Raw genomic sequence first — 22545 nt, 5'->3', positions numbered from 1 at the left:
GAAAAAAGTTCTTACAAACTTCTGGCTACCTCTGGGATTTGCTTCCTTATTTACATAGATAATCCTATGCAAATTCAGGGGAGAACATGAAATAACCATATTTTAAAAGGTAACTAAAAGTGGAATAAAATATATATTCATTACTAACGCAGATGACGTACTTGGACTTAAATTTTCAAAGCACAAATCAACAATGCACTTAATTATTACAGCTAAATTAATATTTAAAAAAAGAAAATATTTTTCCCTCTGAAAGATTGGCTGCTGGAAAGGAGGCTGCTGGTCCCTGGGTGATCCAGGGCAAGGCTCCATTGCTATCATGATTAATAGAGCTATAAGGCAACTGCTACAGACTGTGGCAGATCCATTGGTTCCAGATATGCTCAACAATCAGTATGCAGATATGCTAATTTACAGTGTATCACTCAAACTAAAGGATGTTTCTATGCTCCACTAATAGTTCCAAAAGATAATTATTTTCTAGTTAGTGAAAAAGACAAAGCCAGGCCCCGAGTGTTGGAGAAGCTTTATTTTAATGGAGCTTTGTGATTATGTTCTTGAACAATTCTGCATTCATTCAAAATGGGTTATAATCTACCAGGACCAGATTTGAATACTGTATGTGCCAAGGCAAAAACATTGTGGTGGAACACGAGCCAGGGAGCAAGCCAGATTAGGCAGAAACTATGTGCTGAAGATAGAAAAGAAATTAAGGTAGGCTGGAAGGCACAAGGGAGCTGTGGATGAGAACTTAAGTGAATGCTTTAAGTGGCAATTTGCAATTGGAGCATGGGAAAAGCCAGAATGTAACATTATAATGTAGTTTCGAATAGTATACAAATCAGTTCATGTATTAGATTGCAAATTATAATTATGCAACATTATTATACTAATTTTATGCATTATAATATTTTGTAATATTGCTGTAATTACATAATTGTAGCAAATTATAATGTTACATTATACTAATACAGAAGTCATTAAGACCCTAAAGCACATGAAGTAGTGCTGCAAAATTCTGGTTTTCCTTCCTGATGGGTTTGATGGAATATTTGAGTGATCCCCCAATTAATGGAATCGAAATCGATACATTGTCACTTCACAGTCTCACAGGGCTCACTTTGTTTGTCAGCTTCTGCTCATCTCTGGCCACATTTAGCAGTAGATGTACAAGAAAGAATGATCAGCAGCTGCCAGCTACAGCCCCTAGTTACTCACATAATAACTCTCCTGTAATATTTACAGTCCTGAGCTCCCAGCTCAAAGCTGGCTCTAGGATGGCTGAAATGGCAGGAGGAACTAGGGGCATGTTTTTCCCCCACCCTCATTCTTCTGCATGGCTGGAAGCCTTCAGCCAGTGCTCCCAGTGAGCCTCCTCTCAGGGAAGGTATGCTTTGCTCCAGGCACTTGGAATGCATGATTCATTTTTACTGTATGCCTTGTATGCAAAATTATTATTATTTCAATCTAGGATGGCTTATTAGTTAAAATTGTACAATAAACACTGCTGCATAATTCATTATATACATTGCGAGCTTTTAAGTCTAATGTGCCACATAATGTTCTGTGTGCCTTTGGTGGAATACAAACACATACAGACATCCTTCTCCTTTTCAGCAGCGTTGGTCAAGTCATTAAAACTTCACTACTGTTGTCCTTAAGTTCTCACAGTCAGTGCAGTTTCCTAGCTGCAGTCCTCTGCTGGATGTCAGCTTGCTGGGGGTAATGCAGGTGGAATGTTGCAGCCCTCAGAAAGGCTGCCTCTGCTTTGTGCTGGGGATGAGGCCCTTGGTCAGATCCTGGGAACAGGTTCACTCCCTGTGTTGCCACTGTCATAATTTGCTTACTGTAACTGACTCTTAAGGTTAGATGTTGGGCTATTTCAAGCAAGTGCTCAATTCTTCTAATTTTTTTTCCTTATTTAAGTTGTGAATTGCCCCCCACATAACAAATTACTTGGAGATTGTTTCAACTGGGAAAGCAGATATTTCTGCTTCCTCCATTTTTTCTATATTCTTTCAGATAATTTAATTCTTAAAGGTCACAAGCTCTGAGGATGTGTGATTAGTGCTAGAGCTAATTTTTATGTTGAGATAATAATATAAAGAGTAGATTAATTTTTAGGTCAGCTGTGTTACTGATGGTCACTGTGATATAATAGAATTTGCCATATTCCCAGGACAGACACTTCAAGAACCATGCTAGGAAATACTAAGTTCACAGATTTATTAGAATTTAAGTTTTCTTATCAGCTAGATGCCTCTGTCCTTGGATCAAAGGAAAAAAAGCAATGAAAACATGAGAACAAGGTCTCTATGGGCCTCCTCTGGGAAGGCAGAACTCAGAACTGCCAAACTGTGAACTCTGTTTAAGCCAACAAAGCTATTAAAATAATCCAGGCATGTCCATAGAGACTTCTTCTGGAATAACCTCCTGGTTTGTGGTTTGTTTTGCTTTCTTCTGGCTGACTTTTTATTTCTTTGATGGGTTCTGGAGAGTTGCATCTGATCTTGTTTGGCTGGTGGTGGAGAGTGTTACAGCCAGGGACCCTGGGGGAGAGCCAGGGAGGTGAGAAGGGTCAAGCTGTGAGTGATAGTTGTTAATTCTGCCTCTACAGAAGGAGGGCACATAAGGGAAAAGGAAAGACAGTGCCTGAACAGGTGGAAACTAACATGGTTTGTGAAGGGAATCCATGTCTGAGCTCTACCATCCCCATCTTGCTTTCTGGTCTCATGCATCTCCCCCTGTAGCTTCTGCTGGCACACCATCCCTGCAGCCTTAGATGGATGTACTGCTAGGCCAAGCTGCTCAGCAGCTGTTGGATTTCTAACTGCCACATGTATAGCTGAGCATCCTGCAGGTTGCTACTGCTGTGTAATTCACCTCTGTGAGGCAAGGAATGAAGAGAACCAACCTTTTCAGGATGGCATGAAAACCAAACTGTAAATAGCATCGGATCTTTGGAACATTAGTACTTCGCAGTAAAGTTAATCAAAAGTCTGGTTTTAGAAAACCAAGGTTTAACTTTGATTAGAATTAAATGAGCAATTTCATGCTGGTGAGGTACGGCAATGGTTATTAATTATTCGTTTTGATCAATTGCACAATTCTTTGATCCTTGCAGAAGCAGAATTGCACTAGTAAGATCCCAGCTGTCTCTGTACTGGTATTTATGATATTCTGTTCTGTTGGCTTGTTCTGGTTGCACTACTGAATACTGATTTCTTAGGGGTGTTGCTGCTTCAGCTGCATCTAGGAAAAGAGGGACAGACTTCAACCCTTTGCACTTTTGTTCAATTTCCTGGATTCCCTCGCCCCACTTTCCAGAACAGTAATGTGTGGATGGTGCTTTGGCTGAATTACTCATGTTTGAAACCTGCCTCTATTATTTTGGTGTTAGAGAAGCTGAGCAGTTGTTGTGTTGAAACCTGGCAGCCTCACGCTATAGTCAGCAGCAACAGCCACAAGGCAATCCAGCATTTCCTGTGGCCTCATCCAAAATTTGGCATTTGTGTAATACTGCAGACGTGCGAGCAGGCTGGTATAGCAGGACTACGTGCAGGCTTCAATCCCAGCCACGATGGAAGGAGAAAACAGAAACAACTCTTCCCTTAAGGAGGCAGCAGTTCATAAATGAAGATGATTTCCTGGACTGCATTTCCTTCTTTCTGCCAAATGCCACACTTGTTGGAAGGAGCTGTCACAGATTCATGGATGAGATTAGTAGACTCAGCATCAACAGTCTGGCCACAGGGCTGGAAATACTTATGCCAGGATGATTGGAACTCATAAACTAAAAGAAAGAATTAATGGGAACTTCATGCACTGAATTGACATTTTAAGAAACATCTAAACACATTTTCCTTAAGTTCTTGTACAAGGAGCCAGCCCACAGAGCTTGCTACATCATAGGACAAGCAAATTCAGGTGGATTTCCCCTTTTCTGAACATCTTACCTCCTTTCACTCCTTCCTTCTTCTTAAAATTGTTTCTCATTATTTGCTGTTGGGAAGACAAATAGAAAAAAAAATAATTGTAACATATAAAATGCTGAATAAAGAGCAAGCAAATGTGAAGACTGGAGACATTGCTGACATAGGCAAAGATGAAGACTTTGAAAGGAGAGTTAATAATTTTCTTAAACTGGTGGGTGGAGTTGAGAGATGATTTCAAGCAGGCACACAAATGGGTTTTATTTCCCCTCTCTTATGTAGAAGGGGAAATTGCTTAAATATGGGATTGGTTTTTTACAGGTTTAAAAGATAAGGGCTGGAAAAGGAAAGTACTATTTTTTCCCTTATGCTTTGATGAACTAATTAAAATTCATCATTTCAAGCATTCGGGGGTCAAATGTGACCTGGTTGGCATTTTCTGACTGCCTCAGAAAGTGCGAAAAACCAGTTCAGGATTTGTTTGCTTTATTTATTTATTTGGTTTTTTTCACCTTTGGAATTGACTGCTGTGGAAACTCTGGGAAAGACTTATTATTCTATTTTGGAAGGACAGAATTTGGAAGAACTGCTGCAGTAAGAAAAAAATGGTACAGGGACCTTCAGGAATATCCTACCCCATCTGTACCTTAGCTGCACTTTGCCTGCATGTTAATTGTTATTTATTGCACTCTTGCTCTTAGTAGAGCATTTGTGACTGAATTCATTTTAGACTATAGAAGTTATTGAGCCTATAACCACAATTTTAGGGATGTTTTTAGACTTCATTAGGCCTATACTGATGGCTGCTTTCAAGGTAAACATAGAATTCTTTTAGCTGGCTGAATACCCTCTTGGGAGTCCATTACAGGCAGATTTCCTGCTTAAAATAGGTGTTCTGGGTTTTAATAACCAGGACAGACTGATCTACAAGAATCTGATTTTTTTTTTATTGTTGGAGGTTTTTTTAATGAACCACAATTCTGATATAACTCATTATTCACTTGAGATGGCATTAGAATAAATTAATATTAAAATATTTAAATGTAGAACAAAGAGTTTGAAAAGTTACAGAGATTGATCACCTGAGATGCAGCATTGGTGCTTCATTAGTTGTGGCTCTCTGCACTGCCAGGCTGAGGTACTTCTGTTTCACCTAATTAGCAATTCTTTTTCTTAATGCTGACTGGACTGTATTCAGGCTGTGTGGCTTGATTTTTCTTCTTGCCAGAAGTTTATATTTCTAGGAGATTTCAAGGTGTGTTGGTGAGAATTCATTCCAATACAAGAAAAGAGGCTTTGCAAGAAAGTGCAGTTTTTTGTGATCAGCCTAAAATTTGGGAATCGTGGCATCAAAGGAGTGAGAGATAAATGCCATCTTCTCTAAGCAGGCCAAATTCTTTTTGCATTTCTCATGTCAGACTCCTCTTGTATACAGAGAGAGGAGTTTTCTCAGCTTCCCAAGAACCTTGGCCCACTCTGAATCAATCTGTGGTGCTGCCAGCCCATCTTGTTCACAGCTCTGAGGTTGAGTAGAGAAATGTCTCCTCTCCTGGAGAAAACTCTCCTCCCAGAGCTGCCTGCAGTCCTGGATTCCATGGCTGGAAGTCCTTGATCCCAGTAATACCAACACAGCCATATGGTCTGGACCTGTAGGAGAAGACAGTTTTATAATTGTAGGTAATAGAGTTTTGCCAGGGGAAAAAGGAAGACAAGTTTTCATGCAGTTAAGCCCTTTCCCATGTACAGGATGAGGTGTGGCATGCTGACCCTGCAAATGCTGCTCTTAAACTTGGAGTTTCCCTTGATTTTCGACGTAGGACCACAAATGCAAATCTGATTCTGGCTTTCTTCCTAAAAAGCTGCTTGTAGGGGTTTTCCTCTGGAAAATCTTCTGCTTCCCCCCATGAAATTTTCCTGGCCCAGGGCCTGCAGGCATGATTCAACACAAACTTTCCCGGGCATCGGGGTTAAGGCATAACCATAAGGTGGGAAGGCATAAACCCAAAGGCAGGAACATGAAATGCAGTGTCTAGCAAATGGTGGAGGCATGGACAGAGAAGTGTCTGCCACTTTTGCTCAAGGCCACACAGAGCTTTCCTAGATCTGAAGGTCCAGAGAAGACACAAGCCATTCACTCATTGTCTCTCACTGGTGGGTAGAGGTGGCAGAGGCAGTGATGACTCCTTCAAGCTGGGGAGGAAAAACAACCATGCAGTAATGTAACTTTGCATTTTCTGCATCCATTTTTTTTGTGGCTTTGGACCAGTTTTAGTTTGTGATTGCATGTGGTGCTGGCTTTGTCGTCAATGCTTGCATGCTTTTCAAAAATAGAAGCTATAAAAAGGACATCAATCTGTGGATTTAAAAAGTCCTTTCTGCTAGGAATTGTCATTCCCATTATAGCTGTGCCCTATTTGCCCTCTTTAAATCTTCAACAGAGTAGCTTGAGGTTTTGCATTTGCGGATATGTCACGTTAATTCAAAGAGAATTTAAAATGAACCAGTGGATTCAATGCAGGCAGAAGGCTGAGTGACTTTTGTTCATGCATAGATATCCAGGGTGGGGAGGTGTCAGTGGGTGGGTCTGATCTTGACTGCATGGGCCCTGTGGAATTTGTGATATGACAAGATACAGCACTTGCTGCAACTGGAGCCTCTTTTAGCTTTGCTTTATGTGAGATAGTGAGGATGTTCAAATCTGTAAACACACAGCACATTGCCCTAGACATGTTCATGAAATGTTCTGAAATGTTCCCAGGGCCTTTCTACTGTCCTGGAAAGTGCAATGTGCAGCTGGAGCAAACACAGCAGGTCAGGGATGTTGGTGGGTTAGTGGCTTGTGTGGTACGAAGGGTTAAGATGAAGGGGAAGGCTCCCTTCTCTGCTTCCAGGCATGTGGTCTCAGATCTCAGAGCTATGGGGAAATAAACCTTCCTGGGAAGTGGAGTCTCGAGGGAGAAGTCTTCTATTCCACAAAGCTCCCAGGCCTAAGGAGAATGGAGCCGAGGCTTTGGTGCTAGCTACTGCTTAAGAAATATGCAGTTTGATGCTGTCTCAGTGGACTTACCACCCAGACATAAAAAATAGCCAACTCAACGTTTTAAAGTGAGCTATGACTTCTGTTTTTCTCTTCCTTTTCCTGCCAGAGAAAGTTTCCTATTCCCAGGCATCTCTTAAGCACATGCAGAATTGTCAGGGGGATTAACCAACATGAAGAAGGAACAGCAGGGTTCAGGGAAGACCCAAGGGAAGGAAGGACTGCTGAGAGGAACACTTCCAGGAGGCAGATTATGCATAACTTTTGCTTTCATGAGGGAAACCTAGCACTGGTTGCACAGGTGTGGTGGTGGAGATCACAGGAGCAGAGGGACTGAACCAGGTTCAAGCTGTGCAGCCAAAAGGAACTTTGCTGGCAGGGTCTTCAGATCCTTCCAGCACCATCAAGTCTTCACATATGTTCCCTATCAACCCCCTGCAAGAATAGCATGTGGTCAATACACTCTGCATGAACTTATCTTTCTTAGGTACCCAGCAGGCTAACTTAATTCAAATACTTTGCTTTTCCTCATCCCTGTGGCGGGGAAAAGGCTTTTTATCTCTTAAATGTGACACCAATAAATTTCAGAGTCATCTTGTAAGTGCCCTTTCTGTGCTGCCATCTTATCACAGGCTCATGGGTAACATTTGCTTGGGAAGCATGTTAAAAAAATTGTCAGCACATTACTAATTGCTTAATTTAAACTGGTGAAACAAAGAAGTTAAAAGTTCAAAGCTGAGAGAATCTCAAAGAGCTGCAGGTGCTTCCCTTTGCCTGCTCTTTTGTTTCTTCTTTAAATTTGTGTTAGCTGCCAGAACTAATATCTATAGATCAAAAATCCAGTTGGTTCCTACCTTCTTTTGCCCACCCAGTACTGTTTATCACAGTGTCGAGGTTTAGGGCAAATTTGGAGGAGAATCTCCAAATTAGGGCTCCTCCAGTTAGCAAACCCACACAGCCCCTCCCCCCAACCGGTTCGGGAAGGATTTCTCGGAGAGGAGTGGAAAGAACCTGTTTATTTAACAAGCACAGCACCCCCCAGCACACAAAATGAACAATACCGGATGACACCACTCTGAAAAAGATGACAAATTCAGAAAGTCTCTCTGGGGGTGGTCACTCTGGTCTCAGTCCCTCCGGCGCTGGGGCTGCTGCTGCAGGCCAGAAGGTGCAGGATCTTGGTGTTTCTCAGGTCCCAGTCCGGAGCAGGTTCGAAGTGATCAGAAAAAGGAAAGGAGAAACCGTCCAGGAAGAAATTGGACAGTTTAGCTGAATTAGCTAAAGAGCAAAAGCAAGCAGAAGCAAAGCGAGCAAGAGCGAGAGAGCAAAAGCAAAAAGCAAAAGCAGCAAAAGCAAAAGCCGCAGACTCCGTGTCCCGCCAGGCTGATAAGAAAACCAAAACAAAACTTTCCCGCTTCAGAGCCGGTCTTAAAGGTACAGAACATAATATCCAATATTAACAGAACACATGAATGGGGATACAAGCATCATAACGTCACCCTAGGACATTCCACCCCTTATCCCCATATCATCAACATACTACCACACATCATGCATTTATTCATACAAAATTTTCATCTGCTCCCCCACAATTTACAAGCAACACTCATTATGTCCTCATCACATCCCCACACTGGACCACTGAATCCATGCCCTATACTACAGGGCGGCAGGATTTCACCCCTTTCACCTTACTCACTCAAAGCTCCATCTATCACTTGCTCAGACCTTCGACACTTGCCCATCTCCTTCTCCATCTCCCACTTGTCCAGACCTTCAACACTTACACATTTCCTTCTATCTCATGTCTGTATGGTTTTCTCACCCCACAATCAGATCTCCCTGTGGTACACATCGTGTTGTTCCATCTCTTTGCATTATCCACCATGTGCAACCTGGTCCCTGAGCAAAGACAACCCCACGAATGGGTTTGTCTGTACTCAAGGCAGAATTGACCCACACAGTCTTCCCTAACAAACCTCTGACACGTACCACTGGGACTTTATCTCCATCTATTACATTCAGGGACTCAGACTGGGCAGGACCTGCTCGGTTGGTGGAACCTCGGGTGTTAACTAACCAGGTGGCCTTTGCTAAATGCTGCTCCCAATTTTTGAAAGATCCCCCACCCAAAGCTTTTAGCTGGGTTTTTAGTAGTCCATTGTACCTCTCCACTTTGCCTGCAGCTGGTGCATGGTAGGGGATATGGTACACCCACTCAATGCCATGTTCGCTAGCCCAGGTGCTGATAAGGCTGTTCTTGAAATGAGTCCCATTGTCTGACTCAATCCTCTCAGGGGTACCATGTCTCCACAGGATTTGGTTTTCCAGGCCCAGGATGGTGTTCCGGGCAGTAGCATGAGACACAGGGTAGGTTTCCAACCATCCAGTGGTGGCTTCCACCATGGTCAGCACGTAACGCTTGCCCTGGCGTGTCAGGGGCAGTGTGATGTAGTCTATCTGCCAGGCCTCCCCATACTTGTACTTGGACCATCGCCCACCGTACCACAGGGGCTTCACTCGCTTGGCCTGCTTGATGGCAGCACACGTCTCACAGTCATGGATAACCTGAGAAATACTGTCCATGGTTAAATCCACCCCTCGGTCTCTTGCCCACTTATAGGTGGCATCTCTGCCCTGATGGCCTGAGGCATCATGGGCCCATCGAGCTAGGAATAACTCTCCCTTGTGTTCCCAATCTAGGTCTATCTTTGACACCCCTATCTTTGCTGCCTGGTCTACCTGCTCATTGTTTTGGTGCTCCTCATTGGCTCTACTCTTGGGGACATGGGCATCTACATGGCGGACTTTCACAGGTAGCCTCCCTACCCTGGTAGCAATATCTTTCCACTCATCAGCAGCCCAAATTGGTTTTCCTCTACGCTGCCAGTTAGCCTTTTTCCACCTCTCCAGCCATCCCCACAGAGCATTGGCTACCATCCATGAATCAGTGTAGAGGTAGAGCTTTGGCCATTTCTCTCTTTCTGCAATGTCCAGGGCCAGTTGAACGGCTTTGAGTTCTGCAAGTTGACTTGATCCACCTTCTCCTTCAGTAGCTTGTGCAACCTGTCGTGTGGGGCTCCATACGGCTGCTTTCCACTTCCGGTTCATCCCTAAGATGCGACAGGAACCGTCAGTGAAAAGAGCATAGCGTGTTTCCTCTGGGGGCAGTTGGTTATATGGAGGAGCCTCTTCAGCCCGTGTCACTGGTTCTTGTTCTTCATCTGTGACACCAAAATTCTCACCTTCGGGCCAATTTGTAATTACCTCCAAAATCCCAGGGCGATTTAGTTTACCTATATGGGCGCGCTGAGTGATAAGAGCAATCCACTTGCTCCATGTGGCACTGGTGGCATGGTGAGTGGAAGGAACCTTGCCTTTGAACATCCACCCCAGCACCGGTAGTCGGGGTGCCAGGAGGAGCTGCGCTTCTGTACCAATCACCTCTGAGGCGGCTTGGACTCCTTCATAGGCAGCCAAGATTTCCTTCTCTGTGGGAGTGTAGTTGGCCTCAGAGCCTCTGTAGCCTCGACTCCAAAATCCCAGTGGTCGACCCTGAGTCTCCCCAGGCACCTTCTGCCAAAGGCTCCAGGACAAGCCATGGTTCCCGGCTGCAGAGTAGAGCATGTTCTTCACATCTGGTCCTGTCCTAACTGGGCCAAGAGCTACTGCATGAGCTATCTCCTGCTTGATCTGGACAAAGGCCTGTTGCTGCTCAGGGCCCCAGTGGAAAGTGTTCTTCTTGCGGGTGACCAGGTAAAGAGGGCTCACGATCTGACTATACTCAGGAATGTGCATCCTCCAAAAGCCTATGGCACCTAGGAAAGCCTGTGTCTCTTTCTTATTGGTGGGTGGAGACATTGCTGTGATCTTGTTGATGACGTCTGTAGGAATCTGACGCCGTCCATCTTGCCACTTCACTCCCAGGAACTGAATCTCACGAGCTGGTCCCTTTACTTTGCTCTTTTTAATGGCGAAACCAGCTCCCAGGAGGATTTGGATGATTTCCTTTCCTTTCTCAAACACTTCCGCAGCTGTGTTCCCCCACACAATGATGTCATCAATATATTGCAGATGTTCTGGAGCCTCACCCCTTTCTAGTGCAGTCTGGATCAGTCCATGGCAGATGGTGGGACTGTGCTTCCACCCCTGGGGCAGTCGGTTCCAGGTATACTGCACTCCCCTCCATGTGAAAGCAAACTGAGGCCTGCATTCTGCTGCCAGAGGAATGGAGAAAAATGCATTGGCAATGTCTATAGTGGCGTACCACCTCGCTGCCTTGGACTCAAGCTCGTACTGGAGCTCTAATATGTCTGGCACGGCAGCACTCAGTGGTGGAGTCACCTCATTCAATGCACGGTAGTCCACAGTCAATCTCCATTCTCCTTCAGATTTTCGCACAGGCCAAATGGGGCTGTTGAAGGGTGAGTGGGTCTTGCTGACCACCCCTTGGCTCTCCAGCTCACGGATCATCTTATGGATGGGGATCACAGCATCTCGAGTGGTTCTATACTGTCGTCGATGCACTATGGAGGTGGCAATTGGCACTTGTTGATCTTCTCTCATCAGACATCCTACTGCAGATGGATTCTCAGACAGCCCAGGCAAGGTGTTCAATTGCTGGATGCCCTCTGTCTCTACAGCAGCTATCCCAAATGCCCACTTGAGTCCTTTTGGGTCTTTGAAATACCCACTTCGAAGGTAGTCTATGCCCAAAATACATGGGGCCTCTGGGCCAGTCACAATAGGATGTTTCTTCCACTCATTCCCAGTGAGGCTCACATCAGCTTCCACCAAAGTGAAATCCTGGGATCCCCCTGTCACACCAGCAATAGAAACAGACTCTGTCCCCACATGTCTCGACGGAATTAATGTACATTGTGCGCCAGTATCAACCAAAGCTTTATACTCTTGTGGTTCCGATGTGCCAGGCCAACGAATCCACACAGACCAGAAAACACGATTTTCCCTGGCCTCTACCTGGCTAGAGGCAGGGCCCCTCTAAGCCTGGTTATCCTTCTTTCCCTGGGCATATGTCTTAGATGTTCCTTCAAGGGGATCAGACATGGCATCATCAGCATCATACCTGGCGGTTCGGCTACGGGCAACTGGAGCTGCTTTCTTCCTGGTGGCTTCCTTCAATTCACGCACCCGTCGTGCCAGAACAGCAGTAGGTTTTCCATCCCACCTCCTCATATTTTCTCCACAGTCACGCAGGTAGAACCACAGCTCTGTTCGTGGGGTGTACCTTCTCTGGCCATCTGGGGAACGTCTGCCTTGGATACCAGAACCTCTGATCTGTACTGCCGAGATTTGGAGAAGGTCTTCTTTAATCTCCTCTCTGAGCTTCTTATGATTCTCCTCTATCTTATCCTCTAAGTTCTGCAGACGTGTTTCTACCGCTGCAATTCTGGCATGTGTTGGGCCATGCACAGCATCTGCATATGCTCGGAGCTTCCTTGCCATATCCAGCACAGTCTCGTCCCTCTCATCCCGCTTCATTATGGCTAGGGCAGAAGCATATTCGTGTGGCCCAAGTCGCACAAGTTTCCGCCACATCACAGACGTGCATGGCACCAAGTCTGGGTTCCTAGTTGTCACATCATCTGAGAAGATAATCTCTGCCACTGCCATCTCTCTCAGGCGTTGGATCCCTTGCTCTATGGTCTTCCACTGTGTCTGTTGCATATAAAGATCATCTGCACACAGGTATCTTTGTGCAACACTTTCCAAGACCCGTGCCCAGAGGCTCTGAGGGTTTGCCCCCCTCATCATTCCTTGGTCAATGACAGGATCATGTGACAGGGATCCCAAATGCCTCGCTTCTGTGCCATCCAGAATTGTAGCCTCGCCTGCAGCATCCCAGAGACGGACTAACCAACTAATTATGGATTCATCAGGTCGTCGGGTGTAATCCTTCCGTAAGCCACGAAGGTCCTTCAGGGAAAAGGACTCAATATTTGCATCTGGTCTTGCACCTGCTGCTTTGACTCCTGATTTTATGTCAGGAGGCATTGAGGTTCCTTCTGCTGCATCATCATCATCATCATCATCCACTGGTCGATTGGTCTTGTCTGTGCATTTCCCACTTCTGGTACTGGTAGCAACAGCCATTGGTTTAGCTGCTGGCTTAGGCTCACTATCTGGTTTGGCTGCTGGCTTTGAGCCTGTGGTGTTGGCTGCAGCCTGAGTGACTGGGATAGCTGATTTATCTCCCTGCCCCCCTGCCTCCGTCTGCTGTCCTACAGTCTCCAACAGAGTGCGATAAGCATATGCCAGGGCCCAGCTCACTGCAATGACCTTTCTCTCCTTAGGCTCATCCTGGTATTTCTCTTTCAGATATTTCCCCACCTCAGCTGGGTTCTGAATTTGTTTATGGGGAAAATCCCAGACTATAGGGTCAGAGAATTCCTTCAGGATGTGGCCCATTTCCTCCCATTTCCCACACCACTCAGGATGTTTCACACCTGGGTCTACTCCTAAGTCAGGGGTCTCATCAGCCCGTCTAGAAATCTCAGCCCTCATTCTGGAGAGACAGCAGACTGTATAGAGGAAGGTTACCAGATTGAATACAAGAAAGATGGTTTCTCTAACATTCAGGGGAAACTGAACATCCTTTACTACTGACGCAACCGATTCATAGGAGAGGAAGGAAACCAAAGGCTGAAAAGCCTCATTCCCTGCTGCTCCTCCTCTAACAAACTGGACGAATAACCATAGCCAAGAACCATTCATACCTGGAGCAGACCCCAACATGTTTATAAACTTCTTGCACATCATTGCCATCAAGCCCAGCAGGATAGCCATTCTGGTCACTGCCCCTCTGCTGTAAAAACTACGTATGAGGGACAATACTAGAACTATTTCAGGATAGGAAAATAAACCTAGGGACCACAGAGGTATTAAAATCTCGAAAAACCCTAGGGACCAGAAGCACATGCAAGCCTTCACCCCAACACTCATCATGAATTCAAAAAGCATGGCTATTAGCTGCTTCAAACAGAGAGTAATGGCAACCAAAATACCCACAAAACAGGCTTTTTCCACTCACTCTCTCGAGCCCCACGTTGGGCGCCAAGATTTTGTCGAGGTTTAGGGCAAATTTGGAGGAGAATCTCCAAATTAGGGCTCCTCCAGTTAGCAAACCCACACAGCCCCTCCCCCCAACCGGTTCGGGAAGGATTTCTCGGAGAGGAGTGGAAAGAACCTGTTTATTTAACAAGCACAGCACCCCCCAGCACACAAAATGAACAATACCGGATGACACCACTCTGAAAAAGATGACAAATTCAGAAAGTCTCTCTGGGGGTGGTCACTCTGGTCTCAGTCCCTCCGGCGCTGGGGCTGCTGCTGCAGGCCAGAAGGTGCAGGATCTTGGTGTTTCTCAGGTCCCAGTCCGGAGCAGGTTCGAAGTGATCAGAAAAAGGAAAGGAGAAACCGTCCAGGAAGAAATTGGACAGTTTAGCTGAATTAGCTAAAGAGCAAAAGCAAGCAGAAGCAAAGCGAGCAAGAGCGAGAGAGCAAAAGCAAAAAGCAAAAGCAGCAAAAGCAAAAGCCGCAGACTCCGTGTCCCGCCAGGCTGATAAGAAAACCAAAACAAAACTTTCCCGCTTCAGAGCCGGTCTTAAAGGTACAGAACATAATATCCAATATTAACAGAACACATGAATGGGGATACAAGCATCATAACGTCACCCTAGGACACACAGCCTTTCCCAGGTCCACTGCACTCACAGTTCCTGAGCTGGGCACTGGTGCTAACCAAAGCCTTCAGGGCAGAACCTGCTGTTCCAGGGAAAGATGAGCCTGGGAAAGGTGCAGCTGAATGCTCTCTCTGCCTCTTCTTGAGAAGTGTATCTGAAGTATCCTGCTATTCCTCCCGTGTCTTTGACTGACATATTGAACACATTTGAGAATTTTAGTCCAGTTTTAGTCAGTTTAAAAGCTTTGATGCCTTTGTCTATTGGCAAATATGAAAGGGCTTCCCAGTCCCCCAGGAATGGGAGTGTATCCTTCCAGCACCCCTAGGGAGAGAGGCAGAAACACCAAGCCTGCTGCAGGGCACGGAAAAGTAGGAGGTAAGAAGGCTGCAGCAGAGAAGAGAGCTGTCAGCTCCTGCTGAGCTACTTCACCTCATCGGAGAGGAGCATTAAGCAGAGCTCCCACTTGAGTGACAGTGACACTTTTAACAGGTACTCAGGCTGAGTCAGGTGCTTGTTAGCGTGGTTATTATCTATCATGAAGAGGTGTTGGAGCAGTTAATACTTACTGGGGGGAAGCAGGATATAGCTGTTTGGAGCAACATTCCCTCCTGCCTGCAGAGTCTGTCTTCCATCAGCATCCTGCCGATTTGTAGTGACTTGCTTTCTCCATTAAAGATTATACATATGATGTTGGGCTTTGATACTAAAATAATTGCTTTCTGAGTTACAGCTGTAGCATTGGCATAATGCAAAGCTAGTTACTTCAGTCACAAGAAAACTTTGAAATAATTCATTTGGCTCCTGCTGATGCTGTGAATGTGTTACTTCTTAACTGGAATGGGCCCAGTATTATTTACTGATAGCTTAAATCCATGGGGCACCATGGAAAAGCTGCTGCTCAGCAGATGCCAGTGTTGATGATGAGGGCATGCAGCTGCTTTCCTGAGTGAGCACACAGGTCTCTGGGACTGCTTGGGGGAGCATCAGCCTAGAGGAGCATTGAGTCAGCAGATAGGCAGGTGCCAGGGATTGCTGGTGGTGCCTGGGAATCCCCTGTTCATGGGGCTGGCACCGGGGCTCTGCAGCACAGGGAAGGCTGGAGCCAGGTGAAGGTGGCTGCTGGTGTAGTGGCAGAGACACCAGGGTGTGACAGAAAGCTGATGGAAAACCCTAAAGGGGGAAGTCAGAAAATCACTCATTTTACATAAGCGCTTTTCTGAAATAGCATCAAAATTATTTTGTCAAATTGAGGATGGAATCCTCTTAGTGAAAGTGGTTTTTGTTTTTTGGGTTTTTTTGCTGTGCAAATCAAATTAATCTTCCTTTTTTTTTTGATGCAAATAAAGCTTGTGAGATTAAAAAACAGTGGAAGAAACTCATCGATCTCTTTCCCTTTTTCTCCTAAATCCAAGAGTGCTGAATTCTGGGCCATTTTTAGGGTTTCTGATTTTCATGTCATCTAAGACAATTTGAGTGGAAATGATGTTGACTTACATCAAAACCTTAGGAAGGATTTAGATAAATTTTATTGTTGTTTTGTTATCAAAATAATTTTTAAACCATACTGAACAATTGCTTAATCATTGGGTAATAACATTTGTTGAGCTTGTGGGAATAAGTACTCAAGGATCATGTTTGTACACTTGCAGTCCTGTGGGTCAAACAACATTTGTTTAAACTGTGGGTGCCTTTTATTTTTAATCACAGGCCTGAGCTGGAATTAAGAATTTCTGAACCTGGGGGCTGTTTCCATCTGAATCTCCAGGCTGAGAAGGGCTTTTGTGACCATTGCTCTACTGCTAGACATAAATCAGCCTTTTAACCTTGGGTCTGCAGGCAATTAATTTATAGTGGCATTGGCTCTGCTGCTGACACGTCTGATCAGGGGGTGGACTGGGCTTTCAGGAAAGATCATGCTCCATTCTTCCACTGTAAGCAGGTTATCATACTCATTTCTACAACTGATTTATAGTTTATATATTAATAATTTCTGTTTCATAATGTTACTTTTCCAGTTGCAATGTTATTACAGGTAAAGTCTGTGTGTTGTGCAGCAAGAATTCAGCTGGGAATCTGCACAAGGTCACTAAGGATGTTTGAGAGTGTGCTTTTAAAGGCATTAAGATGAAATTGAGCCCCAAGTACAGAAGACAATGTAAAAATGTGTGCTCTGCAGCGTACTTTTCCAATAACAGTGTCTTTTAAACAGCCAAAGGCACAGATGTGGTTACTCTGAGAGTGTGCAGAAGATGTAATAATGCTGTTTGATCCTGTTTGAAACCTGAGTGCTGCTCATCAGGTACAGGTACAGGCTCAATGTTTGCTGGCATCCCCAGCCGTCCTTGTCTCCTGCTGGGAGATCAGGTCATGTGTTCCTGATGCAGGGCCAGAGCTAGCCCAGGGCACAGAGAAGCAAGTGGCTCTTGGCTACTGCCAGGGAAAATTTTGTTTGCCTCTTGCTTCAGGGAGGTTCGGTCTGGGAGAGAACATCTGGGATTTCTTCCCATGTTTTGGGGTGCTCAAGGTTTGGGTGTTTGGTTACCCAGGCTGCCCACTGCCTTCCCTACAATATGTGTGTTGTCAGACACAGATGCCCCTTGTCTTTGTCTCATTTTGCCACAGAAGCAAGCACAATGTTTTGCCTATTCTCTTTCTTTTATAGATGTCACCATAATGAGCCTGGTGACATCTACAGCTCTTCCTTTCTTCTTGTCCTTGATTTTCTCCTTTTGGAGCCTAATTGTGAAGAGAAGGCACCAGGAGATCAAGCTGTGCAGTAATTAAAACCATGTCAAAGATTAAATGAAATGTTTAACCCTATTTGAATGTGCTATTCTGAATTTAATGGGCTAGATTCTGTATTTGAGAAGGAAACTTACTGTGTTTGGCAGAAGCAAATGATAAATTTTCTAGACTTTTGGGATGTGTATGAATAGCAGGGACTTGGAGCCTGGATCACATAAAACAAATCTGGGGGGGGGGGGGGGGAAATCACATTTTTGATGGTTTTAATACCTACTAGACCCATTTTGTTAAATAGTACTTAAAAACACATTTATCATAAGTTGCTTATTAAGATGCATGTCACATGCACCGTCATGCTGATCAGCCTGAAAAGGAGCAGTTTCTCAGCTGATAATCTGCTGTGCCACAGGGAGGTCAGGTTAGAAGTCAAGACTCCAGGGATTAAATTGTGGTCCCTTTGAAATTGATAGGCATCTTGCCAATCACTGTGGATTCTGCTCTGTTTTGCTGTTTCACATGAGTTCTCTTCTTGATTCTTATCAGTGATTTGCTGTGGGACTTGAGCAAGTTTTTTAACTCGTCTGCTCTTTTACCTTTTCCAGCAGTTTTCAAAACCCAGTGTATTGCGTGTAGCACTGTAAGATCAACATATAAATACATCAGATGTAAGTGTAACGTTAAAAACCTTGAGATGATCAACTCCTCTGATTTTTTCTTTTTACAATGATTTCCTGTTCAGGATTGTGGGTAGGAAACAACAAAGAGATTTCCTACTTTGAGAAACACAATTTTTGTATGAGTGTATTTTTCATTCTGTAGGTAACTTTCTGAACAGATTTCCATGAGTTCTGTGAGCCAACCCTCTTTTTAGGTCAGCAGCAGTGCTGAGTAAGTAGAGCTTAAGAACTTAGTTTGGTGCCTGATGCAACTCCCAGAATGCTGATGGGGAAGGTGTGCAAGCTAAGCTCCACAGCAGCCTGTTTTTTTGCAGATATTGTAGGACACAGCAAGCATCACTCATAAAGAGAACCACAGCCATGTTATTCCCTAAGAACTGCAAATCTCATTTCTCCATTTGCCTGCTGTGAAAAGGAGCATCCCTCCTCCTTCACACCAGTTATGGCTGCAGGCCATGCTGCTCCTGCAGCCAGGCACCCAGCGCCCTTGCTTGGTAAATTGACTGGTGCTGGGGAAAAGAGAACCACCAAAACTGATGTGGAGATTGCTGGTGGAGAGCAAGATCATCCCAGGGGAGCATGATGTTTATTGTGACATGAAATCCTGCTCCCAGCATTGTGGTGAAATTCAGACTCTATGTTCTAAGCCTGAAATCAAAGGAAGATAAACACTTTGACTATATCCATGCAGCCTTGATGAAAAATCCCTCATTCCCAGGTGAAGGTGTGTAATCTGGCCCTTGACCAGACCACCAGCAAGAGGGGAACATCTGGGCTTTGCATGATCACCCCGGTGAGCAAGGAGAAAGGGCCATGTCCTAGTCATTCCAAGGGGATGCTGCACTGCTGGTGGGTGAACTCTTTCCTTGAAAAAGGTAGCCTTGGTCATCTTAATTACTACATTGTTGTGTTCCCTGAAATAAGCCTGGACATTGTCTTGGAAGACACAATTGGGCCAGGAACCCTGTTGGAAGTTTGACAGTCAGGGCTGTGCCCAAGTTCATGTCCTGGCCCTGTTTAGTTCCATAGTGCCTGTGTTTCATTCATGACCAAGGATACCATTATTTGCCAGTGCCTTTGCAGTTCAGTGTGAGTGCTGCACCACAGCCTGACAGATGCTGTAGCAGTACTACAGCACAAGGTACTGGCTGTACATCCAGGAAAGTGACAAGCAGGTGTACACAGGGTGTTTTCATGTTCCAAAACCTGCTGGAGTTGTGTTGGAAGATTGACACAGGAAGGAGGAGCCAAATTTGTAATGGTTCCTTTCACACATTTTCTGCGGGAAATCAACTGGACTGCACCAGCTTTTGGTGCATTTGAGGTGTGGGTGATCAAGGGAGTAAGTCAGAAAATTAAGTTATTTCCAACATAGGTGCCCCCAGCTTTGTGTTTGTGGGTCTTTCCATGCCCTGGGATCCTGGAATGGAAGGGAAGTGCTGTGTAAATGGAACAAGTAAAAGGGATGAGGGCAGCAAGACTGCAAGGAATCTGGAGAGGAACTTGCTCTGCACACTGCTGAGATACTCCAGGGCTGCCTGTGGCTGTCTGCTTTGCACACCTGACCCATTCATCTCTCTAGGCTCAAACTGAGTGAGAGCAGCCCTGCTGCCCCCCTCCCTGCCAGACCCACAGGTGCTGCTCCACAACCCGGAGAAAGAAGTCCACGTTTACGGGAAGTCCTTTTCCCTCCCTTTCCTTTCCCTTTTAAGGCTCCTGACAAAGCTGTGTGATTCTTATCTGAGCTCTGCAGAGCCTTCAAGTGAGGTCATTCAGGAAGTTTAATTAATCCTGTACAATTGTCACTACATCCTTGGCTGCACATTGTACTAGGGCCCAGCCCACCACCACAATGCCTCTTACGACAGCTGAACATCTGTTTAAAAACTGGTTGCCAAGAAGTAGTACTTGCTAAGCTCCATTTTCCCTCTGGCTGTATGTATTCAGCTCATCACAATATTGTATAACAACATTAAGAGCAAAAACAGAATTTCCCCTTGCTCTAGGGATCAACCGGTAAAGCAAGCTAAAATTATCTGGGAAAGGCTGGTTCTGAAATAGCACTGGCAAAGAAATGGGCTGGTTTATGTGCATCCTGCTCATATTCATTTCCCAGGCTGGCACCATCCAGGGCACTGGGCTGTGAAGTGATGCTGCAGAACATTGGATTTGTTGGGATGCTGGGGTGGATTTACCAGGGGCTTCAGTCCTGATCCTATTTCCCTCAGAACTGGGACCTTGCATGGCCCCAAGGCTGTGCTCCCTTCCACTCTTTTCCCTCTGACTGCAGAGAAAGTCAATATGCTCTTTCTTGTCCTGAGGGTGGAGAAATGTTGCACACACAGAAGTACTCAGCTCTTCCCAGCCTCCCAGGATAGCGGTTAAAAATTACTCTGGAAGAAAAGGAGAGACTGATAAAAAAGAGGTGAAATTGCAAGTCCTTTGCAGGGAGGAAAAGAATGATAGATGGGAGAGAGGGGAGCAGGAACCAACAGAAATATGGGGCAAGCAATACCTAATGCCATAGTGGCAGAGTAAAGATAAAGGGATGTGACCGTGGTCACAAGGGTTTTCAGGATGAAGAAGAGATGAGAATGTTGACTCTATGATTAGAAGGCCTGATTTATTATTTTATGATATGTGTTACATTAAGACTATACTAAAAAGAAATAGAAAGGATAAGGTTTCTTCAGAAGCTAGCTAAGCTAAGAATAGAAAAGAATGAATAACAAAGATCTGTGTCTTAGACAGAGAGCAAGAGCCAGCTCTGCCATGAGTGGTCAGTAAATCTAAATATCTACAGGAGACCAATCACGGGTCTACCTGTTGCATTCCACAGCAGCAGATAACCATTGTTTACTTTTGGTTGCTGAAACTGCAGCTTCTCACAAGGAAAAATCCTAAGAAAAGATTTTTCATGAAAGATGTCTGCGACAAAGGGACACGTAGAAGGTGCTGGGGGAGGATGTACTTTTATCTGACAGAAGAGTATTCTTGGTGCCATCTAATCTGTCTTTTACCTTTGTTTGCTCCTATCCCCCTTGACTTTCTGCAAAATTCTTAGTGGTGCAAGAATATAAAGAAGCCTAGGATGAAATCCTACAGAGAGTTATTTGTGATGGTAGGAAGGTATTGGGGCCTGAAATTGTGCAGCTCATGTTTCAAGGAGAAGCAAAATTTTTCCCTGCTCCTGCAGGAAGAAGACCTAATGTGTCCCAGAGCTGCTCACATGGGATAACTGCTCCTGTCCAAGAAGGGTGGAAGTGGAGCTGGTGCTGCCCCTGTCTGGCACAGCTGTGGATTGCTGAGGAGTGATTTGATGTGAAGATTGTCTAATTTGGCATCTCTGATGAATAATGGATGGGAAAAGTCAATGTACTAAAAGAGACTTTGAGTCTTTGGGGGTAATAATCCATGCTTTCAATTTCCCAAATGGTCTTGCCTTTTGCTTCAGTAATGAAATCTATTTTTCATAGTTTGGCCTTTTGGAGCTACCTGATTTGTTTCACTCTTTGCATTTGTTAAAAAAAATTAAATTGCTTTCTCTGAGGTTTTGCAGAGTGATTGTGCAGTTGAATGGGCAGAAAGGTGTATTTACATGTAGGTATATCCTTCAAGGTTATTAATTCTGGGATATTCCTATTTAGTTCCATACACAGACCATCTTTTATTCTGTAGTAATAATATGGTCTGCCTTGAGATAAGCTCTTCTTTCTTTAATATCATATTGCCTTTTCTTAGACTTAGACTTGAATGAAATTCAAAATTAGCAACATACACTAATTAATTTAATATTAATTATGAACTGTAAATACAGTTAAGCTCTAAGCAGTAAACAGTTGACATAGACTGCAGCATATAAAGGTATCTTCTACAATTATGATAAGATAATACATATGTAATTATAGGTATATATAATTGTTTGTGTTATCTCCAAAGGACTGAGGTCTCTACTAGCTTCATGCACAGAAGGACACTTGCCATGCATTGTCTGAACATCGGGGAGCTGAGCTTTCCAAATGCTGTCTGTGTGCAGGTGTTAAATGGATGGCCTAGGTGGTGTCCTCCGTGGCAGAATTGCTGGTCTCAGCGAAGCACAGAGGTGTAAGTGTGTGGCCAGGGGCCACTGCTGGTGATACAGTGTTTTTCTGGCAGGTGGTGTGTGTATTTTCCCTCCCTCACATCATCTCTCTGCAGGGCAAACTCAAACCCCATCATCCTTTTAGGGATACCTCACTTGTTCTGGGCTCTAGACATCTTGCTTTATGGGTATACTGGAGGATTTTGCACTCAGCTTTTAGTCTAAGGGACATGTGAAGGCCAACTTAAAGGAGGGTATAAATACTAAGGAGGACTAGAGGTGATATTTTCCTAGGAGGGTTGTTTAATTGATAGCTTTCTAGCCAGTATTTTCCTGCCTCAACACAATCCTCTCAAGCACACTTACAGGA

At 44.7% G+C, this 22545-nt stretch overlaps 2 long non-coding RNA genes across 3 annotated transcripts in view; both read right to left on the bottom strand.

Moving 5' to 3' along the window:
* Positions 1 to 511: 511 nt before the first annotated feature.
* Positions 512 to 22545, bottom strand: part of LOC143693615 (uncharacterized) — a 49860-nt gene continuing 27826 nt past the window's right edge. For both annotated transcript variants that reach the window (XR_013181510.1, XR_013181508.1), the window contains 3 exons: positions 5015 to 5579; positions 3957 to 4002; positions 512 to 3793 (listed from right to left, as the gene is read on the bottom strand). This is a non-coding gene — a long non-coding RNA (uncharacterized LOC143693615). The remainder of the gene's footprint in view (positions 3794 to 3956; positions 4003 to 5014; positions 5580 to 22545) is intronic.
* On the bottom strand, positions 7968 to 14671 carry LOC129126068 (uncharacterized). Its single transcript, XR_008535041.2, has 2 exons — positions 14227 to 14671; positions 7968 to 8352 (listed from the first exon to the last, which is right to left on the bottom strand). It is a non-coding gene; the product is annotated as an uncharacterized LOC129126068 (long non-coding RNA).

This window comes from Agelaius phoeniceus, chromosome 1, assembly GCF_051311805.1.
Source record: "Agelaius phoeniceus isolate bAgePho1 chromosome 1, bAgePho1.hap1, whole genome shotgun sequence".
Classification (NCBI taxonomy): domain Eukaryota; kingdom Metazoa; phylum Chordata; class Aves; order Passeriformes; family Icteridae; genus Agelaius; species Agelaius phoeniceus.
This window is presented reverse-complemented; position numbering and strand designations above follow the sequence as displayed.